Source organism: Adiantum capillus-veneris, chromosome 19 (genome assembly GCF_014529385.1).
Source record: "Adiantum capillus-veneris isolate H3 chromosome 19, ASM1452938v2, whole genome shotgun sequence".
NCBI classification, from domain to species: domain Eukaryota; kingdom Viridiplantae; phylum Streptophyta; class Polypodiopsida; order Polypodiales; family Pteridaceae; genus Adiantum; species Adiantum capillus-veneris.
Genome location: NC_140949.1, coordinates 50,322,039 through 50,345,148, shown reverse-complemented (window position 1 = coordinate 50,345,148; position 23,110 = coordinate 50,322,039).

Below are 23,110 nucleotides of genomic sequence, written 5' to 3'. Positions count from 1 at the left end.
GTCACACCGTTGGAAAGAAACCCTGTATGACGGTAGAAAACACCAAAGTCGAACACCTGTGAAGATGGGCGAGAAACAACTTTAACTCAAACCATGGCTAAAATTTTAGAAAACCGAGACCAGAAAGATGAAGCTTGTGTTGTGAGGATCTCTGTAGAGCATCCATATGCTTGATTCTGATAACCGACAAGAGAGGTACAAGCTTTTGAAGATGGAAGGTCTCTCAAAAGCTCCAAAAAACAAGTCTCTGTAAGCAAAAAAGGATGTGCAGAAAAATGCAGCTAAAATAATGGGGGCATTTTCCACTTTATTCAAGTGGAGTCTTCTTCCTTTTCTCACCGTCATCTTTCTCTTTCATTTCCCCTTTTAATTGGTCCATTTTTGGCCTTTTTTGGGAAAGGAAAGCTCCATGTCGGTGATTTTGACCAAGGGGGAGGTGCGGAAAGTGTCCAAGGGACCAAAATTTAAGTCCAGGCGCCTGGACATGCTGGTGGGAACTCAACATGGCGCCCCTAGCTCCCCAAAATGCCCAGGAGCCCTCCTTGCAAGGCCTTGAGTGCATTCCTTCACCATTTGGTACACCATAGACTAGTCCTCCTTTAGTATATATACCCTCCACTTTCCCCTCAACCCCCCACATGTGGGTTTAGTCCATTGCCACATGGCATGCTCTCCTCAACTTCCCCATGTCTAAACCTGAAATTTCTGTTTTGCCCCCAAACTGAGCCATTTTCTTGGAGGCGTAGCGGGTGACCCCGACCACCAAATATAGTGCCGTAAAGCACGGCTTGGAGCTTATTACCCCGGATAACTCCGGAAATTTCTAAACATGCCATTGCTAAAAGAAAACCATCAAGTCGGCCCACTTGCCGTCTTCCCACGTGCATCTGCCGCCACTTTTTAAGGAAAAAAACATCCACTTCGAGTGCGTGTAACTCATGATGTCGGAGTCCGATTTGCAAGCTATCAAGCACGGCTAGGAATGCTCATTAAAATCTATTTTTGAAAGCTCGACCAACCCTAAACTCAACCAACAGTTTGATCAAAACCAAGCCTTTGTACAGGGTTTTGTACACGGACACTTTCAAAGCTGGAAGCACTATGCACATATATATACATGAGGGTGGCCAGCAAGTTTTTTTGGCATCATTTATTTGCCTGACAGTGTCATCAAGGAGAAAATTTTTTAGCCCTTCATATGGATCCTCTTCTTCTTCCCGAATCGGAGAGACGCCTCTTTTGGAAGTCTCGCAAGGAGGCTTCCTAGGTGCTCTCTCATCATGGTGGGGAGCTTGGAGAATCCCATGACCACGAAGCTGCCATTGCACTTCACTTTGGAGGGATGGATTGCCCATGGATTGTTGAAGCCTAGAAACAAGATAGTTAACAAGCATCAGAGCATCATTAGTAGCCTGCTCATTAGCAAAATCGAAGTTATCAACATTAATTTCACTCTCTTTACTATTGTCGTCATTCTAACAACTTTTAGGTGTAAACTTTTTAGGTGTACTTTGGCACTTCAAGCCCTAGTTGCTACTCCTCTTTACCCCTTTAGAAAAAGCACTATACCTACTATACCCGTGGCTCGAATACCATTAACTGCAAGGAATAGAAGAGAGGGTCGTTCAACACCAAAACAACACCGGCTCCTGCCAAGCTTCTAATAGCTCAATAGTGGTTAAGCCATAGGCAAGCCGTAGGCAATAAGCCATATGAAAGCCCCGTAGGAATCCACTATTAAGACTATAGCTCTTGACGGTGATGCCCTGTTAACTGCACAAAGGCAGGTGCACTGCAAGGCTGAAAAATTCCTATTCTACTTACTCACATGCAATTAATAATACCAACCATCCATAGCTAGCTTGAGGACATACCTTCTTGAGCAAGAAAAGAGAAACCTTGAGCTCTGATACCAATGTAACATTTAATGGCCTAGTAACTTGTGTGTAGCGGAAAATAGCATGAAAATAGTAAGCATTTCATTAGAATAGATTCCTAATGAGAATAACAAGAGTGCTTGGGTGGAGAGAGCAACAAAAAGCATAACACCTAGTTAGATAGCATGAAGAATACTTCAAAAGAGAGAGAAATTAAGCAATTGACAACAGTTGAGGACTGGATTTGCATGGAACCGGTCCCCCCTCCAAAAGGCTTTGTATTATGGTTTCTCCCACCAAGAGAGACATTTTACAATACAATTCTTTGTGTTCCTTCAATACTAGCTAGTGCCATGAAGATGGAAACTTCAAGCACTAAGCACAACACTTATCAAACACAACATCAATTCCCTCACGGTCTCAGACCCAAGACCTCACACACCTTCGAAGATGGTGAGAGCTAGCGGGGTATGAGAGTAGATTGACAGGAAGGAGTAGTCTTACGAGAAAGATGTACATCTCCTCACATAATCACTCATATTAGCATAGCTTAGCTTAATAATTAACATGGTAGAGGAGATGAGCATGCATTGAAGCTTGGCTCTTGGTTGGATTTGCATCACAAAGCCAAGAGTTGTTGGTGTAGGCCTTCCTTCTCACAAGCTTGGAGTAGGTGGTAAGCTTTCCATTAAAGCTTGACAAGGAGGGAGAGATTATTCTTGCTTCACACATTGATTGTGTGAGTGTGTAAGTGAATAATGCCTTGAGAAGATCAGCCCCCTCTCTCTCTTGGTCAACCCCCCTTGCAAATTGCTCATGCTACATCCCTATTGGACCTCCCCAGGCCTAGCCAATGGAAATTAAGCAGCATAAGTGATAGCCTTTTGACATGTGTCCCCCTTTCCCCTTTTGTGAGAGATTTAGGTAATTAATAAATGCAACTAGACTCTCATTGGACCCTTTTCCTCCTAGCCAATAGGAATCAGGCAAGCTATTGGGCTGTTGAATGCTCATTGGATCCCTTGGGAGACTGTCCAATAGTCTTCTAGAGAGCTTAACTCTAATTGGTTCTTTTATTAAGCGTTTTTAAATTGATTAAAGTAGATTTACTCTAGCCTAATTTTCATTAGTCCACCTCCAAGGTCATCCAATAGGATTTGAGTACACCTTGTGGGCATTTGCGCTAGGGAGCTGACATGTGTCCCTCATTCCCTTTGCGTAAAGGGAGCTTGTGTGTGTGTGTGTGTGAGAGAGAGAGAGAGAGAGAGAGAGAGAGAGAGTTTCTCTCTCATATCCTACAACTAGGGCTCGCCCCCTCCTATGTATGCATGCATGAAGACTTTTGGGACACACACAAAGCGTCCAATTTCCCTAATGTTTGACCTTTGGACACAACCTTTGAATTTTGGAACCTTAGCATTTTGGAAGTCTTACTGGGTTGAACCTTAGGGTCTTTTAAGCCCATTGTTGCACATTGCTCTTTTGCAGATGGCCCCCCCTTTGGATCCCTATTTTCCCTCCTTTGGATACCTACTGTGGCCGGTTTGCTAGCTTAACCAATATTCTAGCTTTTTCTCCCCTGGCACTTCCCCATATTAAATGATCAGTTTAACATGAGAAAATCATTTAGGAAAACTAGATATTGATTATTATGACAAGTCCACTCATTGAAACTTGTTGAGCAATTTCATGCGCCTCCGTGTGTTCTTTGCAGCAATGATAGACACATTTCCACCGTGACAGCCAATGGAATTCAAAAGTACCTCCACTCTATCGATCGCTTCCTAGGACTTTTGCAATGGTCTCATTGTGAAAGCATAGTCAATGTGGAGCTTCAATAGCCTATCAAAAATGCACATGAATGCATGTAATGTACAAAAATGTACATTCAATAGAGGAAATGGAAAGATTGGATTCCAGGCGCGGTCCTTTTGATCACGGTTTGGGGCATTGAGCATGCGACATCTCAGAATAGACGCTTCATGTTCTCTACCTTCATCTTCGACATCACGACAATCCAACCCTTGTTCTCCATGCCCTTTCACACAACTGCTTGCAATAGCCTAACAAGCCTGCTTCTCCCCTCCCAAGAAATTGAGGAAATGTCAAAAGGCTATTAAAGGATGGATGGAAGCGGCTTATAGGATCGTAAAGGTACAAATGGCGGTCCACCCAAATGTCAACATTGGTCTCACCAGCGACACGACGTTCGTGTGATGACCTTTGATCACCCTCACATGCGGTCTTCAGTGCAAACGCCGTGGGTAAACAAATATGTATGCTTTTGGTGTGCGGAGTACATAGTGGTGAAAGCAAAAAAATTGTGATGTTAGTGAGCACCATGGAAGCTGTTTTAAGAGGAAGCAAAGGATGAAAAGATAGAGGGGGAGGGGGAGGGAGAGTGAGGAAGATGGGAGGAGAGAAGGAGAGGGGGAGGAGGGAGAGATTTGGGAGGAGGAGGAAGGTAGGGGTAGGGAGGGAGAGGAGAGGGAGAAAGGAGGGAGGAGGAAGAAGGAGGAGAGAACAAAGTGGTTTTTACTTTTTGGGGAAAAAGATTTTTTTTTAAATGGACTTTCTAAGCTTGTGGATTTAAAAATGGGTCAAAAAATGATTTTTGGATATATATATATATATATATATATATATATATATATATATGTTGGGAAGGAATTTTAAGTAAAAAAATAAGTAAAAATGAGTTTTTTTCTTAAAAAGTCAAATTTTGACTCTTAGTGACCCACGTTGTTGCTGATGTGGTCACACCCCTATACTTCCTTCACTTTAGAAAAGCTAGAGAGAGAAAGTAATCCCTTAGGTCCACATCCTACATTTGTCTTTAAGAAAACGCTAGAAAAGACTACTCAAAACTACCTTCTTCAAGTCCTTGTCCCCTTAACCCCACACAACATTAGCCTTAATCCCTAAAAATTAGGATTCCTTAGAAGGCCCATGCAAGGTCCATATTTCTCCTAATGTATACTCAATGGAGGGGAAAAATTTTGAGGTGTATAGCCCAAGTACTCTTTAAAGCATAAAAAAGTCAAAAAAAGTGTTTGTTTTGAGCAACCAAATAAAAGTCAGTGATCCCATATCATGCATAGTAAATTGAGAGCATAGATCCTCAATAGTGAAAACTTTTCTTAAAGGGGTATGAGTGTTAGCAGCAAGCTAACTCGGATAACATTTTTCGGAGCCTTTATTGTAAAAACACTTATTATTTTGATGAATCAAAAATGTTGTAACTCCTACTTTCCAGACAAACAGTGTAATTGATGAGCCGGGGCTACAAGCTTCCAGATTGTATCAACCTATCTTTAGTTAGAGCTCCCAGATTATTAGTTTTGACCACAAAAACCTTGGCTAAGATATAAAAAATCCAGTTTTTGTAAGTATTTTATAAGTTTTGGATAATAGAAACAGAGTGTGAGCTAACTGCGCTCACTTCTCTCTGCGCTCACTTCTCTCCTTCTTGCGCTTCCTACTCCCTTCCCAATTGTCACATTGCAGTATTGTCTGTTGTGTTGCAACCGCAAGTAAGAGCTCTACGCATTGAAGTAGCATTTCATGGTAATCCATAGCTTTTGGTGTCACCGATCCATGGTCTGATTTTATCATAAGTAGGAATTTACGCTTCAAAATCATAAAATAAGTATAGGCGGGGTATTGGGCATTATTGCTAAGCATATTTAGATGTATTCTGGGTTGAAAACGACTAGGTCAAAAACTCACTGCTGTTAATAATTGTGATTTTTGCAATTGACCTAAAGTGAGATTTGAGACCATAAGCATGTGTGCTTAGGTCTTATAAACATGTCCTAGAAGTTTCATAACGTTTGGATGTCGTTTGATGCTGTAACGGTTGTGATTTGTTTGCCGATGAGCGACTAGCTTTTGGTGATTTATGTCATTTGAGTGTAGCTTGAGATAGATGCGAATTGTTTGTTGTTTTTCCAAGAGATTGACAACCTCTTGTAGCCTCTATGCACTAGTCAAGTCAGCTTCGTCCCATGGATTGACAATTATATTCGTGGGTTATGTCTGCAATAATATAGGAGTGAGATTAGACACACGTCCCACATTTGGCGCCACTGTCGAGGATCAAAGAGACCTAAACTAGGGAAAAACACGAGCGTCTTGTGAAGTTATCCTTTAACTTCCTCTAGGATCACCTAGAGTCAAAACTTGCTTTTTAAAAACCCGCATAGCTTAAGATTGTCGTCTTTTGTTGTGTAGCGGTAGCTTGGAAGTAGGTTGTACTTGCTAAGTACCTTTCAAGATTGTAGGAGTGTAGGGTTAGATTAGGATTTTGAGAATGATTGATGGACGAGACAAGTCTTAAGATCAAGGCTCAGAAAACCATAAAAAACAAGAAAACGAGTGTTGTGGACACTTTCCACAACCCCATTGCAATAGAACCTAGGAGTAGGGTAAGTAGAATCCAAGGTGGGATCTCAAAACATTGCTCTATCCAAAAGAATCAATTAAGAGTTGTTTATGTGAAGTTGCAAAATTTCAGGTTTACGACTAGAAATAGCACCAGAAGACTGTCCACCATTGAATCCAATTGGAGATTATGCTTTAAAAGTTGGATGAACCAGTGGGTAAGCTTAAGGACACATTTGAGGTAAAATTTCAAGAGTTTGCAAAAACTCAGATTATTTACTTTTTCTTGACATTTTAGGCCAAATTAAGTTTTGACTAGACTCAGAGGCTTAAAATAGATCATAAAAAGACTGTCCACTAAAAAAGTTTAAAAAAGTGTTCATTTAGGGACAAAAGTAAATAATCACGGTTATTTACTTTCAGCTCAAAAGAGACCAAGGTTGATATCAGAGACTCTATGCATGTGTACAAACATCTTTTGTAAAGGCCCATAGAATTTGGATCACCAAACTGACCAAAATCTTGGTAAAAACTGAAATATGTATTGACGAGAACTTGAGTGTGACTTGGAAAAAATTTGTTCAAACTTAGTGAAACTTGACTCAGAGGCTTATATTGAAGTGTTCAACAAGTGTACATGCTTTGTTTACCAAAAAGATGTAAAAATTTACCAGAAGTAAATAATCGTGATTATTTATTTTTTTCTTATTTCTCAACTTTTTCTTATCAACCCAACATACCACTAGTTTTAGCATGTTATATATTAAGCCCACAAATCAAATTTGGTAAGATTTGGATCATTGGAGTGAAAATTGAGGCCAAATTTGTAAAGTCAATCTGTAGACACAAAACTGTTGACCATTTGAACATGGATTATCCAAACTTGATGAAACTTGGCTAGGGAGCTTAAGTTGACCTGCTTAACCATTCTGTGTTAAGATTGTGGCAAAAAATTGCATAAAAATAACATGAGTAAATAATCGCGATTATTTACATCTGCTACAAAATTGGACATTTTTTCACATTTGAGTATACCACAAGGTCAATCATATCAAGTAGACCACACAAATCAAATTTGGTGAAATTTGGATCACAAAAGCTAGACTTAAGCTAGATTTTTGAAAACTGAGTCTGCGGATACGAAACAGTTGATAACTTGAACAAGTTTTGTTCAAACTTAGTGAAACTTGTCCAGAGACCTTAACAAGTTGTATACTTGGCAAAACAAGCCACAAAGTGTAAAAATTTGAGAAAAGTAAATAATCACGATTATTTACTTTTGATACATAGAGACACCATTTTGAACTTTTGAGCTTGTATAGTGTTAGAATAACATAATACAAGGCCACCGGGAAATTTTGATTTCAATCGGATCCAAATTGATACATGTTCACTCAGTTTCCAGGTTGTAGATTAGTCTTTGGTTTTTTGAAAAAGTAGAATCTGAAAGTCTCAATTGCTGACTCACTTAGCTCAAATTGAAGCGATACACATAGACCAGTCACAATAGCTAGCAAAAATTGTACAGTCTTTGTGAAAGAATAGCTAACTTGATTAAAATTGATATAGGAATCAGGTTGCAGACAACGAATTGAAAGCTTGACAGGAGTTGCCATCTAGTCAAGTGAAAGAAAGTGTTAACAAGTCAATCTGATGGTAAGTACTCTATCCAGGGCTTCACAAGTCTATATGAACCTTAGATCTGGTCATATACTAGCAAATCATGGCATATTTGGAGAAACCGCTAGTAGAGTATCCACAGAAGAGAGTGTGAATCAAGGCAATCACTTGGACACTATCTTTGAAGAAGTCTCACACACTTTTTCAGAATTAAGATCTGAAATGTCTTCCTATTCGACTCATTCAGGAACCGGAACGACAGTGTGATATAAGCACATACTCACCTTTTTTAAAACTAATTGCCATGGAGCTCAGGTTTACCTGGATCATAATGAAGAGTATGCTATTCACATTGATGACCATGACATAGAGTTTGAAGAGGAAATCAAGGCAAACAAACAAGGGAAAATGTATATGGATAAAAATCGAACTCGGTATATACAAGTTGAAAACCGTTACGTGATAGACAAATAGGGGTTGGAAGTAAATACCATAATTCCAGGTATGGCAAAAAAATAAGGACCACCAACTTTAGAATTCAAGGGATACGATCAAGTTGATTTAAAGCCTTTGAAACACCTTAGATAGTCCGAGGATCGGAGTCTATTGTTGGGAGGATAGGAATGTCAAAGATCTTCTATGGACTTCTCATGCCAAATCAGGATAGTTACACCCATGAAGATCATCTATATCTTCAAAATCAAAGACAAGGGTTCAACAAATCTACCAACCTGCCTTTTTAGAGATTGTCATAACAATAATTTTGTTATGATGAGTCCTGAAGAGGTGGAATAAACCAGATAACAAGGGTACTTCATAAGGGATTGGATATTGGACCAAGGAACATAAAATATTCCAAGAGATGAACTCCACGAGAGATCTTTTGAGAGTAATGTTAAAAAACCCAAAACTACCTCATCGCAAAGAAAACCAGGTGACGCTAAAGCCAATCCAGGGCTACATGAGTCACTATTTCCAACAGACTGGTTTGAAGGACTCGAAACAGGACCAACTACCAGGAGACCAGGAGTTGAACCAAATAGACATGTTAGACCAGCTGATTTTCAAAAATGGGTCAAAAAATACATTGGATCTGGGGATCCATATGTTCACTTAGAAAGCTTTAAACAAGTGCTAAGAGCAGAACAGATATTTGATTTCCATACTCAGTTCGAGGGATTTGGAATGACATTAGAAGGAAAATCACTGACATGGTTCCAAAACATTCTACCAAGGTCAATATTGAACTTAAATACATTAGCTCAAGGATTTGTAGCTACATGTTCCAAAACAGGGATCAAACATAATACAGTAGCTCAAATCTATAGCTTCAAACAGAAACAAGGTGAGTCTGTTAGGGATTGTGCAACTAGAATGCAAGATGCCCAGAACTAGAAATACATGTAGAAGAAAGATTAGTATCCTTGTTTCTAGAGGGACTGCTAAACAGAGATATTCATGTTATATTGTATAGCAAGAAGCATATAACCCTAGTAGTGTGTGTGTCAGATGCTATTGACTTAGGAGAAACTTGTGATATTTTCAATGAAGAAGATGTCCCTAAGGATAATCAAAGTGAGAAAATAACATCCACCAAACTAGCACAAGTGGGAATGGCTGCTGCAGCACCGCTTACAGCCATAGAAGACATGCTCAAAACGATGAATGAAATGATGAAGAACATGCAAAAAGAACCTATGAGGCGACCAGGGCAAGGGATACCTCAATAGGGACAACCAATTAGGCCACAAAAATGGTGTGCAATCAAGGGTAAATGGACCAACCATGAGACCAATGAGTGCTATTACCGACCAAAGTATGATGGGAATGTTCAATATGTGCCTATGAGGCCACAAGGACAACCCATGTACAAGTATCAACCTAATATGGCCTCAGTTCGAAGACCACCGATGGGTATGGAAAGACCTCAACCCGTGTTGGGTCAACAACCTCCATATCTTGGATATAATACAATTCCTATAAAGTACATGCATTCTGAAGGAATCATAGATGAACAAGCACTAGTGTCTATTACACCATATGTTGAGCCCCGTCCATCTACATTAATGGTAGAAGGAGAGTGGTATAATTCATATCCACCACCAATGGAAGAACCTATGACATATACTACACCAGAGCTTGCACCGATGTACTATGTAGCTAATCAAGGTGTTAGACCTCCAATAGTAAGACCCATGATTAAACCAAGGACTGGAAACTTTCATAACTGTGGTGCAGATGATCACTGGAAAAATGAATGTCCAGAGCTTGACAAGACCATTAAGCCAGTTGAAGCTTTCTGTATACAATGTTGCAAAAAGGGAGGACACTTCCCTGAAGATTGCCCAAAAAATCCTTTAAACAAGGGTAAAGCAGTAGTGAACGTAGTCCAAGTGATACCTAGTAGCTCATCCGAGAGTGAACCGATTGTTCCAATCAAGGTAATCACCAGAGCCCAGGCTAAGAAAAAGAAACATAACTTGATGATTCGAAGAATAATAAAATTTCCTCTTAAAAGACCAAGAGAAGCAGAAGCAAAGGGTATGCGATGAGAAAACAAAAACAAAGGATTGAAATCAAGAGAAATCCAAGAAACTATTCGAGGAAAAAATTGAAAGAAATTGGAAGTGAAATCAAGGAAACCACCATGAAATCTGGAGGATCAATTTTGGTAGACAAAATTTTTGAGCCAACCAATGCAGCCTTGGAAGCTTACCAAGCGGGACTTAAAGCGTGCCAAAATATGAAAAAAAAAATGGAAAAATTATCCTTCTCCAAATATGGAAGCATCTAAGATTATAGCTTATCAAAATCTGGTAAGAGTTACTCAAGAGATGCTGGAAAAACCAAAACCCAAGCTCGAGAGTATGGCAAAACCTGAGGAGCTTGTGGTAGGAACCAATAAAGAGAAATTTAAAGTGGTGGTAGAACCCCACCTTGAAACTAAAGAGCCAGAACTCATAGTGCCTGACATTGAAGATGCCTTAGATGGAATTTTGTTTGTAGAAGAAGACTAGCCAGGACACTTATGGAAAAAAAGTTAGAGAGATTAATGACGGGAGCCTACCTCTAAAGTCAGCTCCTATAGAGGAAGTTTGGTTAGACAATCTACCTCCTGATATGGACATGGATGTACAATCCTTGTATGGGGATTGCCGCTCTGAAGCTTTGGGAATGTCTAAACCAATGACTTTAAAAACACTACCCTCTTACTTGGGAGATAACGAAGATGAATCCATAGTGTGTAAAACCACTCAAATAAAAAAGAGCGAAATAGACCCCATCCATTCAATCATGTCTACACCCATTCAATGCACTCTTACTTTAGGAGAACTGTTAAAAATCAGATCATATTTATGGAATGATCTACAACAAACTCTAGAGAAGGTGGAGATAATAGGGCTAATCGCAAAGAATTTAGGAAAGTTGAAACACGAATTGGATAACAAAGAGATTCAATATGTTCCAATGAACAAAGTCGGAGAATATACAAAGGGAAGAAGGAAACACGACCCTTCCAGTGAGATATAATGATATCAAAACCATGGCAATACTAGATAGTGGGGCAGGCATAGCAATAGCCACAAAAGCAGTATGGGAATTCTGGGGACAACCAGCCATTAGAAAAACTCGAATGAAATTGCAATTGGCTGATGGACACATCAAAAGACCCTTAGGACTACTTGAAAAAGTGATAGTTAATTCCTGTTGGATTGAATATCAACACACTTTTGCCATAGTGGACTTTTATGAAATCATCTTAAGAAGACCTTTCATGCGACAAGTACAACTTATCCATGATTGGGGAAACAATTACCTGTACTTTAAACAAGTGGGATCGATAACAAAGATTAATCTAAAAGATCACAATTATAGAGATGTCATGAAAACGTCCATACAAGAATTTGACTCAATCTCACCGGGCTGAAACGAAGCTTCCATCTTGGTTGAACAAAGACATGCCTATTTGGATGTGCGGAACCTTAGAAAACAGGAGCTTAAAACGAGAAGAATGTATCTTACAAAGGGATTTCACAGACGAAGCCTATGTACTTGAACCCTTTCCAGAGTATTTGTTTGAGCCATTTGAGTGGACTTGCAACAATGGATGTGTGTGTACATACGTCTATGCCCACTCAATTTGGCAATGAGGACAGCTATGACATAATTCCCATACAAATGATCTCAACCCTTCACATTGAAGACAAAATTCAAGAATCCAAAGACTTAATGAAAGTTCAATAAGTCTTTTTAGACCTCTACTATGATGCAACAGATGAGTTAGAAGAACATTCAACTACCTCAGATGATTCGGGGTCAGAAAAAGAACATGTGAGAGCTAAACTACTCATGAAAGAAGGAGAGGAAATTTTTTTTGACTTTCCAAACCAGAAACCGAGAAGACAAGAATGGTATAAAAGAAAAAGAGACACAAGAAACTCGAAAGCTAGACCTATGCCATCAGTCTCTAATAGAACAAAGTCTCTGATGCAGATAGATGCACATGATTGTGTCAAAGATAAAATCACTTATAGATATTCTTTAAACAAAAATTAGGAAATATCCAAAAGATTGAGAAAAATGAGAAAGGAAACTCAAGCAAAACCTAAATACCAAGACAAGGATTCAGCCATGACACAAGCTAAACGGAGAAAGAAGTATCAAGAGTTAAAGAAAGCTCTAAAGGAGATATATACAACTGAAATAGAAACCACTGAGGAAGAAGATAAGGATGTAATGAGTGTTCCATCCCATTAACAAGAAATATACTCTCCAAAACTGAAAAATCATAGTCAAACAACTTGTCAGAAAACTACGAAAACAGGGTGAGTCCTATGAAGGACCTGAAAACGCAAAAAAGATAGATCAAGACGAACCAGGAGAAGATCCTAGACCTACCTACATTGCAAACAACCTTACAGAAGAAGAAGAAGAGCTTTTGTTAAGCCTGCTCAAAGAATACCGAGAAATATTTGCTTGGTCTTATAAGGATGTCAAGGGTGTTGATGTAGAAATCTGTCAACATACCATACCTATGAGAGATGATGTGAAACCAAGCAGACAAAGGCCATACACTTATAACGAAACATTTGCCATAAAGATCAAAGAAGAGATAGAAAAGCTAAAGGAGGCCGAATTCATTTATGAAATTGAACACACATATTGGGTGTCTCCAATTGTGATAGTACCCAAGAAAAATGAAAAATTACGGGTGTGTGTCAATTTCAAGAAAGTGAATGCAGCTACCATTAGAGACAATTTTCCTCTTCCAATCATTGAGCACATTTTAGAACCAGTTGTAGGAAAAGAAGCTTACAACTTTTTAGATGCCTTTTCGGGATACAATCAGCTTTTGGTTGACCCCAAAGATTAGCATAAAAATGCCTTTGGAACTGAATGGGGTATTTTTGCTATCGAGTTATGCCTTTTGGGTTAAATAATGCTCCTGCCACCTTTCAAAGATTGATGAGCCATGCTTTTAAAGAATATCTTCGAAATTTCTTGGAAGTATATATGGATAATCTATGTGTACATTCATCAATCTGGGCTGATCAATTTGAACACCTCAAAAAGGTATTCGAAAAAGGTAGACTTTATAGGATTTTCTTAAATCCTGAACAGTACACATTTATGGGAAGACAAGGAAAAAATATTGGACATATAGTGTCTAAAAATGGCATAGCTACTGATATGGATAAAATTCATGTTATTGTTGAATTGCCTAGACCGACAACAGCCAAAGGGATTCAAGCTTTCATGGGACATTGTTTATGTTGGATGTAAGAACTAGGGAACTAGACCTTGAGATCCTCCTCCCAACCTCCCTTCATATAGGCAGGCTCCTAGCCCCTTACCCTAGACGGATCCCCTGGCCACACTGCCTAGCCCGACCCTTGGCCGTAGTTTATGACTAACCTAGTTCTTAGGGTACAGGACCCTTGTCCTGATATTACTTCCCCCTTAAGGAAGAGTTTTCGTCCTCGAAAGCACAACTAGTAATATCTTCTTAAGAATATTGATGTTCTCTTTATTGACGTCCCATAAGTGAGCTAGTTGTCTGTATGACCGATAATTGGTGCAGTGAGGAGGTTCAATGAAACCAAGATGAATATCTTGATTTTCAACATTGTTGTCCATTTGCAACCACTTGGGTCTGAATGGTAACTCCATTTATAACTCACTTGAGTCCTGTAAAGGAGTAACCACAACTAAGAGTTGTCCAAAGGCATAACCAGTTTTCAGATCTTCTCAAGGTACTGGAATAATGCAAGGAAACCTTGGCGTAACTTTCCATGCAGTTGTGAGCCAGATTTCCTACTCGCCTGAGTATCTTGAAAAGTCCGTTACATGTTCATCCCTAATGAAGGTTACTTGCCAACATACTTTTTCAGCACACCTGGTAAGTCCTTGACGTATGAAAGTATTGACACAATCTCCAACCCCACCACAAGAGGTGTTCGAAGTCGAAAATCGTACTTAAGCAAATTCTAGAATAGGGAGAAAATCATCTATTCAGAAATGCGTTGTGCTAACATATGCTCTTAGCAGATCCTTTAGCACAAGATTACTCTTTGTAATCTGACTATCCCCTTGGATAACTGACAGTACTGAGGTGTGTTTTCCTCACGGTTTATAGACAGTCGTCCCAGATGACTGGTAAACGGGGAATCACAGTAGTGTTTAACATTGGTGAAGAATCAACAACATCCGAAATAACCATCGTGGTTAACTTGAAAAAATCCACAAACGCCCAAACCGAGCCATGACCTCTATTGGTGATTAGTGGATCAAAAAGTAATCTCATAGAGATAGTGCACATAGAGTGCAAAATGCTTCATAAGCAACAACCTGTGGAATATGCATGCCGTTCCAAATCAGCCTTTGCTAAACACTAGGGCCCATAACACCTAGTGTGCATGCATTTAGCAAAGACTAACCCGAACCTGTATATCCACAATGATCCTTGCCAATACTTATGGCAAATGTGATGCGCCTAGCATGCATTAAAAGGAATGTAAATAGTTCTGAAAAGAAACTAAATACTTTTAGTTGCAATCTTTTGCAAGCCTTGCTGAAACGTCTGAATCACAATAGAAGGTGAAACATTGATCACTTCTAGGTACAGACAATGAAACTTTTTCATTAACAACTTATAGCCTTTCTATATGTATAAACAACCATCTGTAATGTTGTTTAGCAGTACTTGTACCTTAACAAGTCATTCTAAGTATCCGACAATTTTTGGCCACGAAATTCCTGATACGTCGTGCTAAAAATGGTCTAGAAAACAGATGTGACCAGCACCTAGGGACTTTGTCGTGACACATAATTGAAATAATGGCTCCAGTGTCAGTCCGGAGACTCATATTCTCCACATGTGGAATATGTATCATGTAAGGATGTGTAAAAAGGAACATCCTTCAAGTACAAGATGTACTTGTGTGTGGAGGTAACTGCAAACACTCTACGATGGGAGTGAGAGGGACCCTCATTAGTCTTGCTCCACTGGCTAAACCGAACTCCTTGAGTTCCTAGACCATGTTGTATCCCATGTGACAACATGTGCCAAATTGAACCCTACAAGTAGGTTCGTAACTGCATAAGGTAGAAAGACAGCTTGGACACTTGGCCCAAAATACTTTGTGCTTACATGCCCTTGGCATGGGTCGATAATATTCAAGCGTACTTAGACGTCTTGAAACACCAAGCAAAGCATAATAAACATGCAATTGACACCAAGTCAGTACACTTACCTATATGCAAATGCAATTACATAATGTACACTTACATGTATGCAAAATGCAATAACATAATGTACACTTACCTGGATGCAAATGGAAAGGAGCACGTCCCCTACCTGAAAAACAAACAGTATTTCATCGGGAACCCTGGTTGTTTTCCTTTACAACCGAAGCCCTTGAATTAGAATCTACCTAGTCAAATCCCTTGATAAGACTTCTTTGTAGAAACTACTCAACTAGGAGATAACGGTAACTAACATAGTTAACCATGTACAGGTTGAGTGGAATCAACTTAAAAAGTATGTTCGTCTGCTACCGCGTGTGTGGAATACTTGCGTTGAAAGTAGAACTGGGAGAGATCAACAGTGATCCTCAATGCAGATCAAACTGTGATCCTTAATGCCTATGGGGTGATGTAGCAAGCATTCGTTGGGTTTTACCCCAAAACCATATGTCCATAGACACTTCGTAGTGCTAAGAGAGAGCACGAGACCCACACGAGTGAACTACCGATCCCTTACAACCATGTTGTCACCACTGATTGCTGCATCTATACTCTGTGGTAGAGATCAGCCGGTGTGAGGTTAAGATTGTCAAAAAACGCACATGAGCATTTGTGCTAAAAACATGTAGTGCGAAAATGACACCCTATACATCCGTAATGACATCTGTAATGACAAGACGCTTGCTTGTCAATTAACATCAATGTGTACTCCACTGGGTAGAACTGTTCAATCTTGATAACAATCATCCAAGGAATACCAACAAGTGGATCTTATCCTAGATTTAGCAATGGCCCGTAAGCCCGTGCGCGGCTCCTAGCCCGTATGGCAATGAGTGTTGAATCGATAAACCGATGAAAATAAATGTGAATGGCACCTTGCCCAATTTGTAGCTGAGAATTGTAGAGCATCTTGGCTCCAAAGAACTCAGTAGTCAAACATGAAACAAACTGCGTAGAAAATTTTCATTTTGTTCGTTTAGAGAAAGAGATCAAGAATGAACAGAAGAGCATGCTGGGCTGAGGAGCTTTCCTTTCATTGCTAGTGTGTGTGTGCCCAGAATGTGTGCTTTTAGACATCTTATGCCTGACTGCCAGCTTATCATATAAGCATGCAACCATTTGACTGTATGGTGTTCGCATCGCGAGAGGGAACACAAGTCACAGCGTGACCATCTACCATGTATGGGTTGTGAATCCATTAGAAGTTTGTAGGTTGTTTTGTGTGCCTTGATAGCAATCAAAAATTATGGGAAACAATGCATAACTAAATAGTGTCCTTGACAAAGTGATTTGTGAGAGCATACTTTATACCATCTGGGTAGCATGCCTTACATACAAAAACGAAATCCCGTGGCTACTGTCATAATAATCAATATCTAATTCTCCTAAATGATTTTCTCATATTAAACTGATCATTTAATGTGGGGAAGTGCCAAGGGAGAAAAAGCTAGAATATTGGTTAAGTTAGCAGACCGGCCACAGTAGGGATCCAAAGGAGGGAAAATAGGGATCCAAAGGGGGGGCCATCTGCAAAAGAGCCATGTGAAACAACGGGCTAAAAAGACCCTAAGGTTCAGCCCATTAAGACTTCCAAAATGCTAAGGTTCCAAAATTCAAAGGTTGTGTCCAAAGGTCAACCTTAGGGAAAATTGGATGCTTAGTATGTGCCCAAAAAGTCTTTCTACATCCCTACATGGGAGGGGGCGAGCCCCAAAGTTAGGGGATGAGAGAGAAAGACACACACACACACACAGGCTCCCTTTACACAAAGGGAATGAGGGACACATGTCAGCTCCCTAGGCCAGATGCCCACAAGGTATGCCCAATTCCTATTGGAAGACCCTTGAAGTGGACCAATGAGAATTAGGCTAGAGTAAATCTAGTTTAATTAATTTAAAAACATTTAATAAAAGAAACCAATAAGAATTAAGTGTCCTAGAAGACTATTGGGCAGTCTCCCAAGGGGTCCAATGAGCATTCAGGAGCCCCATGGCTTGCCTGATTCCTATTGGCCAGGAGGCAAAGGGGTCCAATGAGAGTTTAGTTTAATTAATTAATTATCTAAAGCTCTCACAAAAGGGGAAAGGGGGACACATGTCAGAAGGCTATCACTTATGCTGCTTAATCCCTATTGGCTTGACCTGGGGAGGTCCAATGAGGCAAAAGCCAGACTAACTTAGCAGCTAGGGCTCGCCCAAGAGAGAGAGGGGGCTGATTTTTGCTTGGCATTGACACTCACACTCTCACACTTGACCATGTGTGAAGGGAAAATACTCTATCTCCTCCCAAGCTTTAATGGAGAGCTCATCACCTACTCCAAGCTTGTGAGATAGAAGCCTACATCAACACTCTCTTGGCATGTGGATGCAAATCCAACCAAGAGCCAAGCTTCAATGCATGCTCATCTTCTCTACCAAGCTAATTACTAAGCTAAGCTATGCTAATATGAGTGATTATGTGAGGAGATGTACTTCTTTCTCGTAAGATACTTCTTTTTCCTCTCAATCTACTCTCATACCCTGCTAGCTCTCACCATCTTCGAAGGTGTGTGAGGTCTTGGGTCTGAGAACGGGGATAATTCAAGTTGTGTTTGATTAAGTGTTTTGCTTGGTGTATGAAGCTTCCATCTTCATTGCACTAGCTAGTCTTGAAGGAACACAAAGAATTGTATTGTACAATGTCTCTCTTGATGGGAGAAACCATAATACAAAGCCTTTTGGAGGGGGGACCGGCTCCATGCAAATCCGGTCCTCAACTGTTGTCAATAGCTTAATTGCTCTCTCTTTTGAAAGTATTGTCGATGCTCTCTAACTAGGTGTTATGCTTTTTGTTGCTCTCTCCACCCAAGCACTCTTATAATTCTCATTAGGAATCTATTCTAATGAAATGCCCACTATGTTCATGCTAATTTCCGCTACAAATAAGATTTTAGGCCATTAAATGCTACATTGGTATCAGAGCTCAAGGTTTCTCTTTTCTTGCTCAAGAAGGGAGGTCCTCAAGCTAGCTACAAATGGTTGGTATTATTAATTGCCTGTGAGTAAGTAGAATAGGGATTTTTCAGCCTTTCAGTGCGCCTGCCTTTGTGCAGTTAACGGGGCATCACCGTCGAGAGCTATGGTCTTAATAATGGAGTCCTACGGGGCTTGCCTACGGCTTAACCACTATTGAGCTATTAGAAGCTTGATAGGAGCCGGTGCTGTTTTGGTGTCGAAAGACCCTCTCTTCTATTCCTTGCAATTAATGGTATTCGAGCCGCGGGTACAGTAGCTTGAGTGCTTTTTCTAAAGGGGTAAAGAGGAGTAGCAACTAGGGCTTGAAGTGCCAAAGTACACCTAAAAAGTTTACACCTAAAAGTTGTTAGAATGGCTGACAATATTAAAGAGAGTGAAATTAATGTTGATAACTTTGATTTTGCTCATGAGCAAGCTACTAATGATGCTTCAATGCTTGTTAATTATCTTGTTTCTAGGCTTCAACAAGCCATGGGCAATCCATCTCTCCAAAGTGAAGTGCAACGGCAGCTCCGTGCTCACGGGATTCTCCAAGCTCATCACCATGACGAGAGAACACCTAGGAAGCCTCCTTGTGAGACTACCAAAAGAGGTCTCTCTCCGATTCGGGAAGAAGAAGAGAATCCATATGAAGGGCTCAAGAACTTACTTCTTGATGATGCATCTCCTTCCCAAAGGAGAACTCAAGAGCCTCCACCGAAGGAACGAGAAAGAAGCGAGTCTCCCGCCACCTCGGCGGAGATGGCTCCACGAAGACGGCGGGCTAAACGCTCTCCATCACCACCAAAGCGGAGAAGACCATCACACTCTTCTCCACGCCATAATTCAAAGAGGGATGATAAAAAGCAAGAGAAGAAAAAGGCGAGAAAGAGGACACCCTCTTCTCCATCTTCTTCATCCTCTTCCTCTTATGAAAGCTATGGTGAAGACGACAAAGATCAAGACAAGAAAAAGGCGAGAAAGAGGTCACCCTCTTCTCCACCTTCTTCAAATTCTTCATCTTCTGAAGAAAGTGATGGTGCAACTTTTGAACCATCAAAAAGAAGAGGCCATAGGAAATCCTATGCCGCATGGAAGAGGTCGTCCAAGCTGAAGAAATTCAAAGAGGGAGGGAAGAGCATCTCTTTCCTTACCTATGATGGCACCTTCGGTGCTACAGACAAAGTTTTGGCCTTTATCCAGCAATTCGATGCGGCGTTTGGAGATGAGGGCTTCATGGAGTCCTCTAAGCTACGCCATGTAGCTATGCACTTTCAAAAGTCCGCCAGACAATGGTGGTCTAGCCTACGAGCAAACGGTGAAGCTCCACGAACATGGAAGGCTTTAAGAGCTTCCATTATGAAGCAGTTTTTGGCCACCGATGCCAAAGACAAAGTACTCACCGAATGGCGAAGCTTAAAGCTCTCTCCCAATGAATCCATCCACAAATATGTAGACAAGTTTTGGGACCTACAACTCAAAGCCACTTCTTCAAAAAGTTGGATTTTGGAGAGCAAAAGCAACAATTTTGTGCGGGCTTAACCGAAGAAATGGCGGAGTATGTCAACTCCCAAAGGCCACGTACCATATCGGCGGTAATACACCATACTATGGTGGCCTCGCGAATCAATTTCCAAACGGGGGGTAAAAGAAATAATAAGCCCCCGGAAAACAAAGGTTCCAATGAGCCTAAGGGGAAGGACAATGTCCAAAAGTCTCCTAAGGGCAATTCCAACAAAGCTAAAGAGAAGGGAGTTTACAAAGGAAAGAATAAACTCTCTCCTGAAGAGCTTGAGCGTTATCGTAAAGATAACCGGTGTTTCAAGTGCGGCGAACAAGGGCATGCGTACCGCGCTTGTCCCCAAAAGAACAACCGCCAAGATCCTCCTAGAGCTTCTTTGGTTGAAATCCAAGAGGAGGAGATTCACCAAACTCACCACAAAGGATCTCCTCTATGCCATGCTTGGGGAAAGGTAAGAGAACATGATGCTTTTATTCTCTTTGACCCTGGTTCTACTCACAATTTCATATCTATGGAGTTAGCCACCAAGCTAGGCATACAATCCTACGAGATGGGAGATATCCTACCCGCAGACAGTGCCTTCAAGGGGCAAGAAGCTTCAGTCACTCCCTTAATCGGGAAATTGAGGCTTCATGTCCAAGGCTATGTGGACAAAGAGGATTTCTTTATCTCTCCTCTCAAGCATGAGGATGTAATCCTAGGGGCACCATGGTTTGACCGTCTGGCTGCCCATGTTAAATTTCCTGAAAGGAGAATCTCCTTTAAGTTCAGGGAAAAGGACATGTATATAGATGCTAGGGAGATGGGTAACACCATCCCCATTGTACATACACCAGCTTTCAACAAGTCAATAAAGAGCTCTATTTCCGTGTACATGATTTTTGTTAAAGATTCTCAAAATGAACCTAATGCTTTAGCAAAAGAAAATAAAAGCAACCAAAAGGAATTAGAGTTATCCAATTTTCTCAAGGGGTTTCAAGATGTCTTTATTGACGACATCCCTTCTGAGCTACCTCCTAAACGAGGTAATGACGACCATGCAATTGAACTTCTTCCAGGAAGTTCACCGCCTAACAAACCTCCTTATAGAGTTTCTCAAGCTCAACAAGAGGAGATTATGCGGCAAGTGCATGAGTTAATTGAGAAGGGCATGGTTAGGCCTAGCTCATCTCCATTTTGCTCACCTGTGCTATTAGTGCAAAAGAAAGACGGCACATATCGTATGTGTGTCGACTATAGAGCACTAAATAGGATCACTATCAAGAATAGGTTTCCCGTTCCACGGGTAGAAGACCTATTTGATAAGCTACAAGGATCGACCTACTTCAGTAGGATTGACCTAAAAAGTGGCTATCATCAAATAAGGATAGTTGATCAAGACATTGTAAAGACCGCATTTCGTACTACATTTGGTCTTTACGAATACATTGTCATGCCTTTTGGCTTGACTAATGCACCAGCCACATTTAACCGCTTGATGGAGAAGCTGTTCAGACCTCATCGAACCTTCACTGGAGTGTTCTTTGATGATATTATCATCTACTCTAATTCATTAGAGGAACACAAGCAACACCTCCAGGTAATATTTCAAGTTTTAAGAGAGAATAAACTTTATGTTAATCGAAAGAAAAGTGAATTTTTCTTGCAAGAGATTCAATATTTAGGTCACATTATCTCTCAAGATGGAATCCAAATGGATCCATCCAAGTTAGAGGTAATAAAAGGATGGCCTAAACCAAGGAATCTTCATGAACTAAGAAGCTTTATAGGTATGTGTGCATACTATAGACGCTTCATAGAAAAGTTCTCACAAATTGCGGGACCATTACATGACCTAACAAAGAAAAATGTTAGGTATACGTGGTCTGCTAAGGAGAACAATGCTTTCGAAAAGCTTAAAGAAAAGCTTATCTCTCAACTGTGCTTACACTACCGGATCTCTCAAAACCATTTGAGGTCCAATGTGATGCTTGTGGTGATTGCCTTGGGGCTGTTTTGCTCCAAGAAGGGCACGCCATAGGCTATGAGAGTCGAAGGCTCGACCCTGTTGAGCAAGCTCTAGGCATATACGAAAAAGAACTCCTTGCAGTTCTACATGCCTTAGACTCATGGAAGCACTATTTATTGGGGACTCCTTTCATTCTGCGAACGGATCACCAAAGTCTTAAGTACTTCATGACGCAGACCAAGCTCTCCGACAAACAAATGAGGTGGGCAAATTTCCTTTCGCAATTTCATTTTCATATTGCTCACATTGCTGGCAAGCATAATCAAGTAGCCGATGCACTCTCAAGACGACCGAGAGTGAATGCGGTTTCCATAGCAACTCACAATGATCTATCTTCAATGATAGATGAGTATGCTATTGATCCCGATTTTAGAGATGTGATTTCAGCCCTTGCATTAGGGAAGAAAGAAGAACCATTTACTTTACAAGATGGTTATCTTCTCTATGGCAATAGACTATGCGTTACTAACTCACTACGTGAGAAAGTAATGTATGAATCTCATGCTCCCCCATATGCGGGGCATAGAGGGATTCAGTCTACCCTAAAGGGAATTGAAACATATTTCTATTGGCCTACCATGAAAGTGAACATACATGAGTATGTTTCCAAATGTGTGGTATGTCAAAAGACAAAATTTGATAGAGGGAAGCAACTTGGATTGCTTCAACCCTTGCCAATCCCTAATTCACCGTGGGAGAGCATATCCATGGATTTTATCTTTGGATTGCCTAAGTCTATCCATGGGAATACGGGAATATGGACGATAGTAGACAGGTTCAGTAAACAAGCTCATTTTATACCTGTCAAAAAGACTATCAAAGCCCATCAAATGGCAACCCTCTTCATTTCACAAATTTTCAAGTACCATGGCTTGCCAATGTCCATAGTGTCGGATAGAGATCCTAGAATGACCAGTAATTTCTGGAAGGGTCTCTTTGAGAATTTAGGAACAAGGCTAAA